The sequence below is a fragment of the Globicephala melas genome, chromosome 7 (assembly GCF_963455315.2).
Source record: "Globicephala melas chromosome 7, mGloMel1.2, whole genome shotgun sequence".
Classification (NCBI taxonomy): Eukaryota; Metazoa; Chordata; class Mammalia; order Artiodactyla; family Delphinidae; genus Globicephala; species Globicephala melas.
Genome location: NC_083320.1, coordinates 101,570,952 through 101,589,484, shown reverse-complemented (window position 1 = coordinate 101,589,484; position 18,533 = coordinate 101,570,952). Strand labels below are relative to the sequence as shown.

Genomic DNA, 18,533 nt, shown 5'->3' with positions numbered 1-18,533 from the left:
CACATGGAGCAGACGGAGACCAACCCACAGCTTGAAGCTGAGCCCAGAAGAGCCCAGCCTGGATCAGTGAAATCCCAGCAACTCACAGACACCTTAGCAGGGAGTGAAGGCCTGTTGCTCTGCGCCACCCAGAGTCTGTAGTGATTGTGTACAGACACTGAGAACACAGCTGTCTGAGACGATCACCCACTGATTTCATGACAAGTTGTGACCTGGAGTTTAAAAGACACTTCTCTATATCATCCAGCTTCAGTGTGGAGGGAGAAGGTCAGGCGCCAGAAGAGAGGGCTTCTGGGGCTGGTACCCACACGTGGAAGAGATGCTCACAGAGGACAGCAGTCGTGAGCAGAATCCAGATTTCCTTCAGGCTCGCCTGAAGAAACATGGATAAAGGGGAGAAAAATGATAAAGGGGAGAAAAGTAGCACGCTTTATGCAGGACTAAATTTACAAAATAAAACTGCCAGGTTAGCCACACCCACCCTGCAGGCCTGGAACTTTATGGAATTGGATTTGGACATGAAGACCCTTTAGTGATAACTTAATCAGCAAATAAATTCTAGCAAGGAAGAGATTAATTCCTCTTACAGCCTCCCAACCCTCTCTCCCTCATGTCCTACAGGCAGAGAGATCTGAGGCAGAACAGAGACATTAGGCTTAAGGGAGTTCCTGCAATGTTTATTGTAAACCTGTCAGTTTGTCTATAGATTTCTATTTCTGATACTCTGTATTGAAAAGAATTACAAGTCCATCCTTCCGTAAGGTTAGTCACCAACGGATGTGTCTCAGAAACTGAGCATTTTGTAATTATAGTGAGTAGTCAGGGAAGGCCTCACTAACTGAAGAAAAAGTTCAACTCTGAAAGGTCCGACAGAAATTGTCACCAAGTTAGCCGGCACACAACTTCCCTTCAAGAAGAACTCGACAGAAATGATTCCTTCTGCCTGGGACGCTTCCATGATGATCCTGCATTAACTCAAAGCCCGGGCCAAGTGAACACAGTGAGGAAGCATCCTATGCAATAGTGAGAGTAAACCAGAAACTTGCATTCCCCTTCCCACCCCCCAACCATACCTAGACTCTTCCTCTAAGACTCCTGCCTGGAATCCAACCAGAACGAGGCAAGTGGAGCCACTACACCAGGTATGGGTCCCGTGCTGCGAAATGCAAGCCAACATTGAAACGTGGAGTTCAGTCAGATTTCTGTTGTGTTCCCTTCACTTTCCCATGTTTGGATTCAGGCAGACTTGAGTCCAGGTACTGTTCTACCATGTGCTGTGTGACCACAGGCAAGCTTCTCACACTCTTGGAACATGATTAAATGAGGACAGTGCCTACCTTGTAGGAGAGATGTAGGATTCAACGAGTATTTGTATATGAAACCGAGTATAGCAGCTACACATGGTGGGTGCTCAAGAAAGAGTACTGTTAAATGTATTCCTGATTGTGTGTTTTATGAGGAGAGGGATGATGGGGGGAAGACCATTAACACCACCTAGTGTCTTTCAACCAAGAGGGGAAAATCCTCACTAGCCCCAAGCTTGAGCTATATATAGCCCTTAAAACCCACCAGTGACGATGTTTGAGGACGCCATTTGATCAGTAATGATGTGCCCACCTGTTCCACTGCATCCAGGTTGTCAGTCATCTCCTGCTTCTTTCTTCCCCGTCTCAGTTCACAGAAGATTTGAGGTAGCTTGTAGGAAATACACAGAATATGATGGTAAAGTATAAATAAGACATAAAACGCTAGAATAGGGAGAACTTAAATAAGAATTGGGATTATAGACTGGCTAGGAACGTCAAACACAAGTAGGTTACCCCTTCCTATATAGATTCCAAAGTTAAGCCATAAGTTTGGTTCTGCCTCCTGAACAGAATAAAAACAGAAACATGGTCAATTAAAAGTTCCCATTATCATAAGAAAACATGCCTTCACAAAGAGTGTAATCAGATGACTTCAACTACAGCTTTATGTGAAAGGCATTGATTAAGTTTCATAAGACTATTTCTTGAAGCACCTTCAATGAAAGAGAAGAACATATTTCCAAAATGCGACTCCAAGAAGGCTGTCCTAGGGGCCATGCCAAGCACCGTGTGATGTCCCGTCCTCTAGCAACAAAGGAATGGTTGGACCACGTACTCTTCCCAGACTGCCTGCAGAATCTCTCCTCTCAGCAGGGCTGAGCAAGTTTGGGACTTCAGATGGCTTGAGGTTATACAGGTCCTCAATAGCAAAGCACAGAAAGCTCAGGAAACAAAGGTTGTTTCTAACTCATGTGATGATAAAATCTGATCTGACCCAGTGTGAGGTTATTTTTAGTTCTTTTCTCACAGTGTAAATATTCATGCATTTTACTGCAGAAGTACCCATGTGTTTGATTAGAGGCTGCTGGCTCAGACCAGCTGGGGGTATTAATTAATCTATGGATTACACACCATATTGCATTTCTAAAACTTAGAAAAAGATTCTATCTGTCCCAAAGATTTTGGAAAAGGCCCAGTGGACCTATATTCTGATAAGCTCCAAAGTACAGATAACTCTATAGTGTAAGTTGAAAGATGGTCTGCATACCTCAGACATCAAGTGAGTCAATGGTGGGGTGAACTGTTTCGTGTAAATTAAAACACCTAATCAATAGGCAGCCAGCCACCTCCAAAGTCAGGTAGACTCTGGCCAAGATGACTTATTCCAGGCACCCCCCTCATCAAGGCCCTTGGATTCCTCCATATGTGGCCACATTTAATCTTTTCAGGAAGGCCAAGATTCACTATGGCAGTTTTGGGGGGAGAGGGTGGTGGTGGTGTTTGTGTTTTAGTTTCACAACAGACATTTTCCCCATCTCAGTGACATACACGTGAGTGTATGTACATATGAACATGTATCCGTGTGTGTGACCAATCACATGTGAATGATTCTGAACCCAGAAATGAATGCTTCAAAAGTACTTTATTACGTATACAAGTCAGAATGGTGAAGTAATGGAAACATTTCTCACAGCTGCTCTCCCTTGTACAGAGCAGAGGAGAGGCCTCACCAGGGGTTCCCAAAGCTGGCCGCACAGTGGAATCACCCAGGGAGCTTTAAAAAGCACTACTGCCGGGCTTCCCTGGTGGCGCAGTGGTTGGGAGTCCGCCTGCCGATGCAGGGGACACGGGTTCGTGCCCTGGTCCGGGAAGATCCCACATGCCGCGGAGCGGCTGGGCCTGTGAGCCATGGCAGCTGAGCCTGCGTGTCCGGAGCCTGTGCTCTGCAGCGGGAGAGTCCACAACAGTGAGAGGCCCGCGTACCAAAAAAAAAAAAAAAAAAGCATTACTGCCTGGATCTTAACCCCCAGAAATGCCAATTTAATTGCTCTAAAGAGCAGCCTAAGCATCCAGCAGTGTCTCTCACTGATTAAAAAAAGATCATCTAGAGAATTTAATAAAATATAAATTACCAGACCTCTTTACAAGTCTGATTCAGTAGATATGGGTTGAACTGGACAATTTTTTTAGAAAACAAAAGTTCAGATGATCCTTATCACCCAAACTGGGATACACTGCCTTGGAATTTGGGAAAGATACGTTGAATTGGGTGGATAAGGGTGAGGGGAGGGCTGTTTCACAAAGAAGACAGGCTCCTGAGTGGGCCACAAAACAGGCCACTGGGGCCCTGTGCTGAGGAATATGGTAATTAGATAAAGGAAGGGCAAATCAGCTTTGACTCTTGTATGAATTCTAGGCAATTTGCAGTAACTGCCTGATGTGCTGTCTGCAAAGGATTCTGAGGCCAAGTTCCTCCTCAGTGGGGAGATGTGCCGAGATCAATTAGCAATGTCTGCCACATACACGGCAAGAGGACATTGCTGCACGCTTGCCACCCATTTGCTTTGGCACTGCTGCTCCTATAGTCCAGGCCCAAGTGGTATGGTTCCCAAACGTCATTAATACTCAGCTGTGGGGAAGGCTTCCACCCAGGTCTCCAGTGAAGGGGAGAAATCCCAGTTCCCTCCTCACAACCCTACCTGCACGTCTCTCCAAGCCCTGGGTTTATCTCTGCTTGGTGAAAAGTTTCCTGAAGGCATTGTTGTAGTTCTTTTTCAATGCCGTGTAAATCAGGGGATTGAAGAAAGAGTTGGAGTAGCCAAGCCACAGGAATATGCTTTTCCAGATGGGGGGCAGGCTGCAGGCACAGAGGGGGCTGATGAGCTCCGTCAGGAAGAAGGGTATCCAGCACAGCACAAACACGCTGATGACAACGCCCACCATCACAGCCGCCCGCTTCACGTTATGCTCCAGCCACGAGGCTCTGTTATTCTGAAAGGCCACCGCAGGGCAACGTGCCGTGAACACCATCTCAGCCTCGTGAGGGGCCTCCTTCACCTGGGAACAAAGGAAAAGTGGAATTCAAAAATAAAACATATCATTGGATGGTACAGCGACATGAGGCCACTCCAACCTTGGCCGAGCCCTCCCCTCCAGCCTCATTCAAGAGGCATTGATCCCATACTCCATCAGTAAATATTAGGCAAAAAAGTCCTTGAAACCATAGATTAAAATAAATTCTGAAGGCTCTTCAGAGAGTGAGAGTGGTGGTCCCTACAATGTCAAATAATATGATCTAAAAAGCGGGGGACGGGGAGACAGTGAAGAGCAGGCGCCTTGGTGTCACATCCAGGCTTGAGCCCCCGCCCCGCTGACCGAGGCATTCCACGACCTGTTAAGCTGGGCGACCAAGTCCCCATGGTCGAGAACTGGGAGCACGTTGGGTGCACAGCACTCACCATTCAATACTCATGGAACCTCCATACTGTCCTCCATAGTGGCTGTATCAATTTACATTCCCACCAACAGTGCAGGAGGCTTCCCTCTTCTCCACACCCTCTCCAGGATTTACTGTTTGTAGATTTTTTGATGATGGCCATTCTGGCTGGTGTGAGATGATAGCTCATTGTAGTTTTGATTTGCATTTCTCTAATGATTAATGATGTTGAGCATCCTTTCATGTGTTTGTTGGGAATCTGTATATCTTCTTTGGAGAAATGTCTATTTAGGTCTTCTGCCCATTTTTGGATTGGGTTGTTTGTTTTTTTGATATTGAGCTGCATGAGCTGCTTGTAAATTTTGGAGATTAATCCTTTGTCAGTTGCTCCATTTGCAAATATTTTCTCCCATTCTGAGGGTTGTCTTTTGGTCTTGTTTATGGTTTCCTTTGCTGTGCAAAAGCTTTGAAGTTTCATTAGGTCCCATTTGTTTATGTTTGTTTTTATTTCCATTTCTCTAGGAGGTGGATCAAAAAGGATCTTGCTGTGATTTATGTCATAGAGTGTTCTGCCTATGTTTTCCTCTAAGAGTTTGATAGTGTCTGGCCTTACATGTAGGTCTTTAATCCATTTTGAGTTTATTTTTGTGTGTGGTGTTAGGGAGTGATCTAATCTCATACTTTTACATGTAGCTGTCCCATTTTCCCAGCACCACTTATTGAAGAGGCTGTCTTTTCTCCACTGTATATTCTTGCCTCCTTTATCAAAGATAAGGTGACCGTAGATTGATACAGCCACTATGGAGAACACTATGGAGGTTCCTTAAAAAACTAAAAATAGAACTACCATACGACCCAGCCATCCCACTACTGGGCATATACCCTGAGAAAACCATAATTCAAAAAGTGTCGGGCTTCCCTGGTGGTGCAGTGGTTGAGAGTCCACCTGCCAATGCAGGGGACGTAGGTTCGTGCCCCGGTCCGGGAAGAACCCACATGCCGCGGAGTGGCTGGACCTGTGAGCCCTGGCTGCTGAGCCTGCGCGTCCGGAGCCTGTGCTCCGCAACGGGAGAGGCCACAACAGTGAGAGGCCCGCGTACCACAAATAAAAAAAAAAGGGGGGGGGCATGTACCAAAATATTCATTGCAGCTCTATTTACAGTAGCCAGGACATGGAAGCAACCTAAGTTTCCATCAACAGATGAATGGATAAAGAAGATGTGGCACATATATACAATGGAATATTACTCAGCCATAAAAAGAAACGAAATTGAGTTATTTGTAGTGAGGTGGATGGACCTAGAGCCTGTCATACAGAGTGAAGTAAGTCAGAAAGAGAAAAACAAATACCATATACTAACACATATATATGGAATCTAAGAAAAAAAATAAAAAAGTCATGAAGAACCTAAGGGCAAGACAGGAATAAAGACACAGACCAACTAGAGAATAGACTTGTGGATATGGGGAGGGGGAAGGGTAAGCTGGGACAAAGTGAGAGAGTGGCATGGACATATGTACACTACCAAATGTAAAATCGATAGCTAGTGGGAAGCAGCCGCATAGCACAGGGAGATCAGCTCAGTGCTTTGTGACCTCCTAGAGGGGTGGGATAGGGAGGGAGGGAGACGCAAGAGGGAAGATATATGGGAACATATGTATATGTATAGCTGATTCACTTTGTTATAAATCAGAAACTAACACACCATTGTAAAGCAGTTATATTCCAATAAAGATGTTAAAAAAAAAAAATACTCATGGAGGCAGGCGGGGCTGGGACTAGGGCCCCAAAGAGAACAAACCCAGGCCTGCCCCTCACAACGTTCCCAGGAGAGGCAGCCTGTAAACATCAGTACTGCAAGAAATTATACACTCCTGTGCTAAAGGGATTCACTTTAAATTGGGAGCTGATTTTGTGCTCAATTGCATGTACTCCACCTTCACCAGAATCACATATATACTGACCTTCCCCCCTGCCTCTTTGGAGTGATTTCTCAGAGCTATCTGAAATGCTGTCTCCCGGGCTATAGTCCTCATTTTGCCCCAAATAAAACTTAAGTCACAACTCCTACGTTGTGCTTTTTTTTTTCAGTCAGCACCCCTCTAAACTCAATCACGTCTCCCCGTGATTTGGTACCATGTTCCCCTCCTTTGTAGCAATGTGTGTGATCATGGGTGTTATATGTGGCACCCCTCTAGTCCAAGCTGAACAACGGCAGGCCTGGGTCTTCCTTTACAGCACCTGCCTGGCAACACCACCTGGCACCTGACAGGTGCCCAGGAAACAGCTGCTAAGTTGACATTTCAACAGCATGGTCTGCACCTGCAGTTCTCTTCCTTCCCGGAATGCTGCCAGTCATGATGCTGGAGAAAACTCAGAGGCAAGGGGCTCCCAGGCAAGGATTGCATCTAGTTTCCCCCCCAGACACAACTGGAAGCAGGCATTAGGAGAGCCACCCAACCACGGGGCACTTCAGTGTCCACAGAAGGAAGAGCCCTGTCTCCTCTCGCCTGGGGCAGGACAGTGGGAGCCAAGAAGGCGACCACGTGGTCTGACCTGGCAAACCTCACCCTCAGCTCTACCTTCAAATTCTTGGTCTCTGCTCCTTCCCCCCACCCTCATCTCTATTTATTCAGAAAACCACTAGGTCAGCCTGAAACAGATCATGGCAAAATGGACAAAGTTGAGTCCTTTCTTTTGTTAGTGTAAACCCAGCATCCTCCCGCTGCCACTTGGAGAGAGAAGGAAAAGGTCTCTCGTGGTGACCAACCAGCACTTCCCTCCTCTCCATCCCTCTGCCCCTCACAAAGGCCTGTCTTGGCAAACACACACCCTCTGGGGGCCAGCGGGCACCCCCTCTTTAATGAGCCGTCCCAAGGTTTCCGGTCCCCCCAAGACAGATGGGAGCTGCAGGTCACCTCTCCCCTTTAGAAGAGATAACACTGACCAATTCCCTCATAGTAGACCACCACCATCCACCAAAGGAAGCCTGGGGGATAAAATGTGTCACCTGAAATCACCCCGTGAATCACAGCAGTCCATTTTCCGAAGGGAAAAATAGTATCAGAGCACAAGAGGAAGTGGCAGGTGATGTTTGTCTTTCTCCCGCTCAGCTCATTAATGGGCACGTTCCCAGCCATTTCTCCGGGGACCTCAATGACCTCCCAGGCACTTAAGTTCCTCCCTGGGTTAATGCAATTCCAAATCCTTGTTATGCTACAGAAGTAAAGACATGGGGTCAGTTCAGTTCAAAGGGATCCTGGGGGAAGAGAAACAGAAAAGGCAGTAGAAAGAAAAGGCAGTCCCCCTGGTTTGCTAGGAGACTGACAAGGTTGGCTTTTTTCACTTGAAATGTAATATCCAATAGTAAACCAAAAGACACTAAGAACAACTCCAGAAAAGCTGCTGTAAAACAGAGACTAAACACTTGTAACGAATGACTTTAATTCATCCTCACACCAGTCCTTCAAGGGATTATCTCCATTTCACACAGAATCTATCTTAGGATCTATCTAAGAACCTATCTTAGGATCACATTTGCGCTTGGGATGCTTTCAGAATGGACATCTATGGCTTCCTAGGAAATGTCTAGGGGCTCTGGCACCCAGCTCTGGGGCCATCCCTGAGCGTCTCTTGGTTGGGTGTCTCCTCAGCCTCTTGGCCCTGACTTTCCTCTGCACAGCTGTGGGAAAACTGACCATTCAGGTTTAAGAAGCCTCTGACGCTGGCTTAGAATCCACTAATCTGAAGGCAAAAATACGGACTGTTGAAGGCACACAACCAGTAGCACCTGCCACTTTTTGGTCCTGCTGTAAAAGGACAGGTGCTCTGAACACACAGAAGTTTGGAGACATCAAATGTCATGGCCAAGGCCACACGAGCAGGGCAAAGCAGAACAAAGGTGCCTGCCCAGTCTGTTTGGTTCCAGGCCTGTGTGGTTTCTTTCTTCCAGGGAAGGGAAGGGAAGGGGAAGGGGGCATGACCTAAAAGATGCATTCACCTAAACATCTCCATAGAGTCTGAGGCTTTTCCACCTAAAATTAATTAAGGACCAAATCAGCCAGACAATATATTCTCAGAGATTTATTAATCACCTACTGTGGATATAGGGACTACATACTGGAATTCCCCATCAAGTCCCAATTTCAAATATTCTGTCCCACTATTCCCGTAAGCACTCTGATATCAGGGCATGGATTCTGAATCGTCATTCTGAATATTGTGTCACGATCAACACTCCAGGAGGGCAGGGACCACGTGTGTCCTGTCCACTGAAATGTCCCCAGCACCTTGTAATATATGGCCTATATTAAAATCTCAATAAACACTTACTGAATAAATAGATATTTGGGGGATAAAACTCTAAGTCTCTTGCATTTCTGCACATTTTGCTAGCAAAACACTGACAGCCCTTGTTTTGGACTAGCTTGTCAAGGATGTTTGAAGAGCAAACAGCCCTGGAAGATAGAGATAGTGTCTCCCAGTAGAAAAGAAGGCAGGTTTACTTGCAACCCATCATAAAAGATTCATGTTTCCTAAGAGCAAAGGGCAAGTTTACTTATTGGCCAACCCTGGCCAATACAGACTTGAGTTCCCTAATCTGGGAGTTTCTCTACTATTTGTGATGCCAATCCAGTGGGCCACTCCATGTGACTCCCATGGAACTTTGAAGGAACGGGGAACGGATGCACACATGAAGCTTGTGCTGCCTGTGTACCGTGAGTAATAAAGGCCTTTGACTCTGATCCGGGAGTCTCCTGCCTTCTGCCAGCGTCCAGTAAACTAGGGTAGGCCGACTTGTTTGCTTGCAAACAGGCTAAAATCTCAGACCTTCACAGTTCCTGAGAGTCGTTTAGTATTTGCCATGTGGTCCCACACACCAACTTACTCAGTTATAACAGCAGCCAGTAAAGAGGGAATGAGGAAACCAAGGCTCAGAGCAAGTTAGTGATTAGACAGGATTCCAATCGGAGCCCCCATTTCCACATCTCCAACCATGAAGAACCTTATCTCTATGGTGGGCTTCCTGGAGGATGACAGTGAGCCAGTAGTACATGGCAGGACCTCAGAAATGCCAGCTTCATGTCCCCTTGTCCCTTCCCCCCCCCAATTAAGAAAAGAAAGTACCACACAAACATATGTAAACCTCTAATGTTGTCAGATGAACAACCTAATAAGAACTAGAAAAGGAAAGCAGAAAGAAGGAAGGTTACTAACCACTTCTGGGACCAACCTGTTTGCATTGTGACGCACGGTCAGGCACCCCGTACAGTGAGGCTCTTCACAAGGCTGGTGTGAGGAGACACACTAACCCTAGTGACTAATCAAGCCCTGCAACATCTGAGAGAGGACAGAGGGCGGAGGGCACTGAGACGTTTCCGATTTTGGTTGAAGGCAATCTGGATTGTAACTGGAATCCCCCATTTCTAACCAGAGCTCGGAGGGTCAGGAGTTGGGATATCCAGAGCTCCATTCTCTCTGCCCAAGGTGTACTGAGATAACCAAGCTCCAAGCTGCATTTGTAAAGGCATCTTGAAGAGATAACTAACCAAAATAGCCCCTCAAAGTAAACAGGAGCTGTCTAGCTTGTCTGACAAACTAGACCAGGAAATCTTCTCAGCTGCTTCTCTTGTGCAAAAGAAGCCAGAAAATAAATTAAGGACATTTCCTTGTAAAAAAATAAAAGCAGAGCACTGCTGGGCTTGAAAAATATTAATTTTCCCTTGAGGGTAATTATATACACCATAGAGTACAGTTTTGCTAAAATTTTGGGTATGATGATAACATAAAGTACAATTACTATTATTCTTATATTTGGAAAACATGGATTTGGCGGGGCTGTTAGTCACCCTGGAATGGCTAAGGCACCACTGGAGTTAATGATGAGAAGGGGGAATTGTAATCAAGTGTGTTAATTAAAGTTACATGACATTTGTTTTTGCTCTTATATCATCTGATCTAGTGACCCCCCTTTATGGGTGGAGGCCAATGGAAGGTCATCTGTTGAGGCAAGAGCTCTTACCCTGAGGTGCCTAGACTCCCAGGCCAGAGAGTCTCTGCACAGAAGATGTACAGTGTAATGGAGAGAGGGGAGATTTTGCCTTTTGCACACGCATTGTCCAGCCTCAGTGTTCTGACCTGCCCTCTTAGGGGGCCATGGCTCCCCTGACCACCACGGCCCTGCCTCAGAGAGTTCCAGTTCCTGCTGCACTGTGGGTTCCATCCCTTGGGAGAGCCAGTAGGAGGAAAGGCTGAGCATCACTCTCCAGAGATGGGCTTCAGGGAGTGCCCTAGACACGCTGGGCAAGCAAGTGTCTACATGCCTTTCTGGACAGCAAGTCCAAAGGTTTGTTCGGTCTTCAGCGAATTCTGTGACTTACCAAAGGGTTAATGACCAAGGAGTTTTGACGTCATTCTTCCACTGAGAAGCTCAATCTTCTCCAAGAACTACATGGATTTAAAGGTCATTGGTGAAAACACATGATCCCTGCACCATGCTCATCTACATCCCCCTTCGTTTCCCCTGCCCTTTCCACTCTTCCCCAGCAGTCCAATCAGAGAAAAGAGAAATGGAAGCAGATGTAAAGAGCCAGAATGAGCATAATGATGTAAGAGAACAAGGGAGAAGTTTATAGAGAGGGGAAAGCCAGGGATATTTCTAAAAGTATAGAGAAAACGCTCCTTCATCCACCTAAGTAGTTCTGGAAACTCTCAGTGCCAATCTTAAAAGAATCAAACCATAAGCCAGATGTATTGTTACCACTGATACAACTTGATTAATGCAATTTACTTTTCTAAAGTTAAAATAACCTTGCAGTCTGGCATGGGAATGTGTTTCAGTCCTATTTCTTTTAGTAGTTGGAATCAGAACAAGGGTGATGATTTTCCACCATCCTCTTCCCATATCTGAGCTCTGACTGAACCCAGGTCCCACACGTGGTTCTGTACACAAGCCCACCAGCCGCTGGTCTTTGGAGAGGAACAGATGACAACTAAACATTGGAAAAGTGGCAAAAACGTCGAGGGCTCTGTACAGATTTCAGGTCACTTAGGGCTTATATACTGTATGCTTGCAACACAAATCTACTAATGTGGAGAACTGGGTTGGAGAGCCAAATATTTTGTAATATAACATTATCTAAAATTCAGATCCAAGTCATCGTAAATGCTATAGCTCAATACTACAAATTTATTTTGACCTTTACAGGTTCCAAAGTGCTTTCACGTACACTATCAGTCTTTTGGGATCGCTGCCCTCTGGACAGACTTCTAGAAAAGCACCTATAAGAATTTATTATTAATTCTGTAATTGTGGCTTACTAAAATTAATCCCCTGAGATCAGAGACCACTTCTATGAAACCTCAAAGGCTACTACATTGTCTGATGCATAGGTCACTACAAGTCAGTCAAGTAACCTTGAACCATCTGCGTGTCCTTTTGAAGGGGTTTTAAAATATGTCCACGGGTTCATTGACACGTTTCCCAAAGGTGGAGCCTAATCCCCCCTCCCTTGAGTATGGACTGGGGTTAGTGACTCACTTCTAAGGAATAGAATATAAGGGAAGTGATGGAATATAACTTCTGAGACCAGATCATAAGAGGCACTGACTGCAGTTGCCTCCTTGCTTCACTGTCTCAGACTAGGGGAAGCCAGCGGCCGTGTTGTGATGACACTAAAGCAGCCTTGTAGAGACGTCCTGCTAACAGACATGCAAACAAGCCACAGTTACAACCACAAGAGACCTTGTGCCAGAACCGCCCAGCTAAGCCATTCCCAATGCCTGCCCCATGGAAACTGTGAGTTCATACGTTTTTGTTGTCTTAAGACGCTAAGCTTTGTACTAATTGTTAAGAAATAAATAACAAACCCACCTATAATGGTAAGAGGTATAAAATAATAGTTTATTACTTATAATTTATAAGAAGAATTTCAAAAATAATAATGAAGACAGTACAGCAGCTATCATTTAGGGTTTACTATTTTAGTTACTCCATATACACTATTATCTCATCTATTCTTCACAAGAATTTTAAGAGGCAGATGGCAATATTTCCAGTTTACCTACAGATGGAAATGCAGATGGAGATGAACTCACCTAGCTGAAGTGCTAATAAGTGGCACAAAAAGAATTGAAATCCAGGCCTCCCTGCTTCTAAACCCCATGCTCTTAACCACTGTACACCCTGTCTCCCAACACATGTTTATTGATTGAGTGAATGAGTGAAGGGTATCAACCAGGGCCACATTATAACCTTCACGAGCCCGAGGCATCCTTGCCTCTGTGGGTCCTTCCTCCATTAAAAAAATATTAAAAATTATATTTTATGACCATATTACTATAAAGACTAATATAATCGAGGCTGGGCTCATGATTACATATTCCTTAACAATTATATTCATTTTTTCCTCTAAAAGAAATTAAAATTAAACTATTTCCACGGGCCCCTATAAGTATGGTGGCTCTCGGTGGTGTCCTCACTGTACCTAATGAAAAAATGGCCCCAGTATCAACTTGTGCACAGATATCAGATAATTAAAAAGAACAAAATGTTTGATGTCACATTTTAAAAGCCAACCAAATCACCTCTATTGGCTTTGCTTCTTTCTTCCTCTAAGCAGTAAAAGGCACAGGGCAGAAGGAAAGTCATAACCCATGGGAGGTGCATGGTGAGGGCAGAATATACGCTATGTGTCGCGCTCAGTCTATGAGGCTGAAAAAAAGGATGCAGGTGGGAATGAATCCCGTCTCCCAAGAGAAGCTGGCAGTACCTCTGGGCTCAACTGTGTTCAGCTCTCCTGGAAAGGTGTTCACGGGCATAGTTTTGAGATCCTGCTCGCTGTGCATGAAAAATGTCGCCTGCCATATCAGTAGACAGAGGACCTTGTGGCCCTCGAGCCATCAGCCACTGAACTGTGAACCCTGAGGGGATTCAGGACAAAGAAAAGCAGGATACAGGCCCCAGATAGCTAAGGTGCAAATCAAAGGGCTGATTTCAATGAGTCCAGACTCTTGCATCTTCCCATACATAGACAAGCGCTAAATGCATTAACTTAAGATATCTGGGGCTTCCCTGGTGGCCCAGTGGTTAGGAATCGCCTGCCAAGGCAGGGGACATGGGTTCGAGCCCTGGTCTGGGAAGATCCCACATGCCGCGGAGCAGCTAGGCCCGTGCGCCACAGCTGCTGGACCTGTGCTCTAGAGCCCGCGAGCAACAACTACTGAGCCCGTGTGCCACAACTGCTGAAGCCCACACTCCTAGAGCCTGTACTCCGCAACGAGAGAAGCCACCGCGATGAGAAGCCCATGCACCGCGGCAAAGGGTGGCCCCCACTCGTCGCAACTGGAGAAGGCCTGTGCGCAGCAACGAGGACCCAACATGGCCAAAGATGGATAAATAAATTTATAAAAAAACAAAAACAAACTTAAGATATCAGGTTTTCTTTAATTAACAGTAATCTTTTGAAGTTCCAACTACCTGGTTTTTCTATATATCCTGGCTGCTTCCTTACCTCTTTGGAGCCGTCCCTCAGAGTGACCTGAGAGGTTGTCTTCGGGCTTAAGTCCTCAGAAAGTCCACTGAATAAAATATAATTCTCATCTTTTAGGTTGTGCTTTTGTTTTCAGTTGACATCCCCATGACCCACCTTGACTGGGATATGACTGCCTGTCTCCCATGAAGGTCTAGATGCTTGTGAGATGTTTGTGACAATGCCCAGAAGTTAAGTTCCTGGAGAGAGCATGGCATACTGGAAAAGGGGTGAAAAAGAACAGTGACTTTTAGATCTGGGACAAACTTCAGCTTTTCCACCCCATAACCGTGTGGTCGTGGATGAACTCACTTTATGGCACTTGAGTTTGACCATCTGTAAAATGAGAGCTGTGTGGCGAAGACGGTTAGTGTTCACCAAATAGCCATAGGCTCCCCAAGTTTTCACAGTGTCTGGTCAATGGACTGTGACCCGAAGGGGCACTTCAGCGCAAGGCAGGTAAAAGTTGCTGTATCTCCAGGTCTTGCTTCCCCTTCCACAGAAACCTTGGAAGCCACGTGTTCAGGACAGCATAGCTCAAGGATGACAAGGGGCCTGGATCCATGAGTTACCAGCTGGAGGAGAGCTGAGCAGGAAGAGGGCCGCCAGACCCACACTGAACTTTGAGTGAGAGTGAGATAAACCGTTAGTCTGGGGCTTCTATGTTACGCAGCGTATCTTAGCTTATCCTGACGAACAGAGACTGTAATGCCAATTTGTCTGGACGCTGAGGATTAAATAAGAGGATGTAGGTAAAGTGGTACAGTGCCTGAAAGAGGGAACTCAGTCAGCATTTCTTTCCTTCTCTACTTTAAAAAATTGAGGCACTGCTGCAGATCCCTTTCTGATACTATTTTAGTGTTGGGACCTAGTCACAGAATCCTGAAAAAAGATGAAGGGTGTGCACAGCCTCATGACCAGAGGTCTTCTGCCTTCCTAAGTACTTCCATCACCCACAGAAAGCAGTAAAGACACTTTGCAGGACCTAAATGCAACTTGACTCATTTCCCCGGAGGTCAGACAAAAGCAGGTGGGGGAACGCATGGAGAGAGTACTCCCGGCACATTATTTTAAATTTCTGTCTGGGTGTCCTGTGGTCACCAAGCTTGCAAATGCTGACTCAGCAACATTACCCAGGAGTTTGAGTGACAGCTTGCTGGAGCCTAAAGAAGCAAGGTGTTCTCGAACCCCATCTCATCTGTAGATGTATCTCAGCATCACATGAGTCAGGACTCTTAGCCTGACTTAGACCAATGCTGTGTCCTAGAGCAGAGACTTGCAGCACAAGGTGCAGAAGTGGCTCGCCCCAGCAGGTGGCGCCAGCAGGTGGCTAAATCAGTGCACCACGCTGCCCCGCCTGCTAGAGCTCTTTCTCCCTGCCAGTGGCCTCCCCATTGGCCAGGCTCCCGACCAGGCACATCTGCTTTGTATCACCTGCCTGAATGGGTTCTGTCAAAAATGAACACTCAACTCAGGCTTGGCAAGCCTTTCTAGCATCCGTTTCACCATGATTTCTCTGGGTGCGCACTGGATTGATGTAGCCAGTAAAAGTCAGCCCTACCTCGGCCAGCAGAGAGAAAAGCGATGATCACCCCAGGATTTCCGAGGGACCTTTCAAAGGACATCATTAATTCTGAATAAAGCTCTCCCCTACCAACACTTTCCAGTTGACATTCCTATTTTATCCTACAAAACTCCTCTGCCATTTAATGAAGGGCGTGCGGGTTGGCGAGACGCCTGCTTTTAAAAGTACACACGTTTGAATAACCTAAGTATCGGAGTTAACTTTCAAAAGTAAAACAAAACTAACAACAGAAGAACTTACCCCGTCTCTTTCCTTCCCCCCTCATGCCCCCTTTCCCTAGTCCATATATTGTATTAGGAAAGGGGCAATAAGTCCTGTTACTCTCTAGGACTGAGAGCCTGAAACCCCCATTCACTCAAAAGGAGAGTTTGGGGCTTCCAGGGTGAGGCGGGAACTGTCATCTGTTAGGGTCTGGCCGAAAGGCAGAAAGCCCCGACTCTAAATACAATGGAGAGAAGTTCTGCCAAATGCAGGTTCCTCCACCTCATTCATTTCCAGGCTTATGTGCGGGCCCATTGTAGATTGCCAGGCAACGCGCTGTGGATCTCCTTGCTCCAGCCAGCTCTGCCCCCCATTCCCCGTTTGCCAGGCACTGTGCTAGGTGCTTCGCATGCTTCATCTCACGTAAACCAACAGCCCTATGCAGTAGGAATTCACTTATTTAAAGTTGAGGAAACAAAACCCACAGAGATTAAGCAACTGCCCCAACGTCCCCAGTTGGGATTTCAACCCACGGTTCTACCTCGTTCCAAAGTCACTAAAAGATAGCACTGGGGTTGGGACAGTGAAAGCAAAGTGACACTTGGATTCATTTTTATCCTCACTTCCCCCTTGGCAGGGAGCTGGCCGATAGGGTTGGGGAATCGTCTCTGGACAGCAGGGTGTGGACGAGGGCGCAGTGGAGACATTAAATAAGGGGCGCATGGTCACAGGAATTCGCTCATCTGCAGGACGTATTCCCAGCCCCCTGCAGTCGCGCTTGGTCTAGCCGGGACTAGGAAGTTGGCGGCTAAAGACTCGCACGGACACAATAGCTCCTGGGGAAAAGCAACAGAGGGCGCAGCGAAATCAGACGTGCCCTCACCGCTACCGAGCAACGCTGCCCATGTCGCCCCCTTCCCCTTCTCCCGCGCGCACCAGCCACGCAGGTGGCGAACCCTTCGCCTGCGCGCCAGGCGCAGGTGATGAGCCCCTCGGTGTGCGCTGCAGGAGAGCAGATGGCAAACTCCCCGGCCGCTCGGGCTGCGCTGGTGGCCAATCTTTTCGCGCGTGCGCCAAGTGTGCAAACTTCCACCGCCAGCTCTCCCTTTCGCCACGCTTCCTCCTCCCGCAGCGACCCGCTTCCCCAAATCCCCATTGCTCAACCCGCGCCTCACCTGCACGGTGGCGGGCTACGGCAGCAAAGCCCTGCGGCGGCGACCGAAGCGAAGCTTGGCCTCCTTGTATATCTTCCAGTGGACAGACAGCACCACGCCAAGAGGCAGGTAAAAGGCGCCACAGGTGGAGAAGACGGCGTAGGAGGGTTCCTGGCTCGCTTAGCAGCGCTGGAGCCGAGCGTCGTTCGCCACGCCCCAGCCGAAGAGCAGCGGCGCGAGGGCGATGAGCGCGGAGAGGGCCCAGGTGAGCGCGATCATGAGCACCGAGGCTCGGCGGCGGGTGCGCGGCGTGTACGGCAGGTGGCGCGTGATGGTCCAGTATCGGGCCAGGGTGATGGCCGCCACGTTCCAGATGCTGGCGGTGCAGCGCAGCACGTCGAAGGAGGTCCACACGTGGCACAAGCTCCGGCCCAGCCGCCACCGTCGCCCGGTCGACAGCTCGCTCGCCAGACTCAGGGGCGTGATGCACCAGCGCTGCCACGAGCACGTCCGACACGGCCGTCGAGGCCACCAAGTTATGCGGCACACGGTGGAGGGCGCGGACGCGCAGGATGGTGACCAAGACCAGGAGGTTCCACAGGAAAGTGGCCGCGAACGGCAGCACCAGCTGCGTCACCACCAGCCCCGTGAAGACAGAGAAGGGCAGCTCTCGACCAGGCAGGGCGGTGCCGCCTGGGGTCAACTGGACGACCCCGCCGGGGCTTGGGCTGCTGCTCTAGGCTTCGGGTCCCAGGCGAAGGGCGACCCCGGTGGAGGCCACCGAGAGGTTAGCTGCTTCCATGGCGCGGGGCGTGCGGGATCCTGGCTCCTCGGCGGGGACGCACGCGCCCCTGGCGCTCAGCGTGGACAGGGAGGGTGCGAGCGTCGGAGGGGGGCCCTGTGTGCCCGGGGACGGCAGAGAGGGGTCCAGGTCGTCCTACCATGGTCCCTCATTGTGCCGCAGCCCTCCTTTGGCGCCTCTGCTTGGAGCCCTCGTGGACCTCTTTTCCAGTGGAGGAAAAAAAAAAAAAAAAAAAGAGTGGGACCCCTCAGGAGTCCAGCTCCGCCGGGCGCGCCAGTCCTTCCCGCCTCTCCTCGCCTTCCCGGGGGCAACGGGCTGTCGTAGGGCTGGGAATCTGAGAGCACGCGGTGTCCGTGCGCAGGGCGGCCTTGGAGAGTGGACCCCACCACGAGCCGGCGGCCCCTGGAGCAGAGCTGCACCCGGGGTGCGCGGGGGCGGGTGGTCCGGAGAGCCCGCCGACTGGAGCCGGGCCTTCAGACTGTCCCGCCGAGTCTCCCCGCCCCCGCCGCGCGGAGAG

At 48.2% G+C, this 18,533-nt stretch overlaps 1 pseudogene; it reads right to left on the bottom strand.

The window, feature by feature from the left end:
* Window positions 1-3,123: 3,123 nt before the first annotated feature.
* Window positions 3,124-18,016, bottom strand: LOC115843925 (5-hydroxytryptamine receptor 5B-like; annotated as a pseudogene).
* Between the last annotated feature and the right edge of the window lie 517 nt (window positions 18,017-18,533).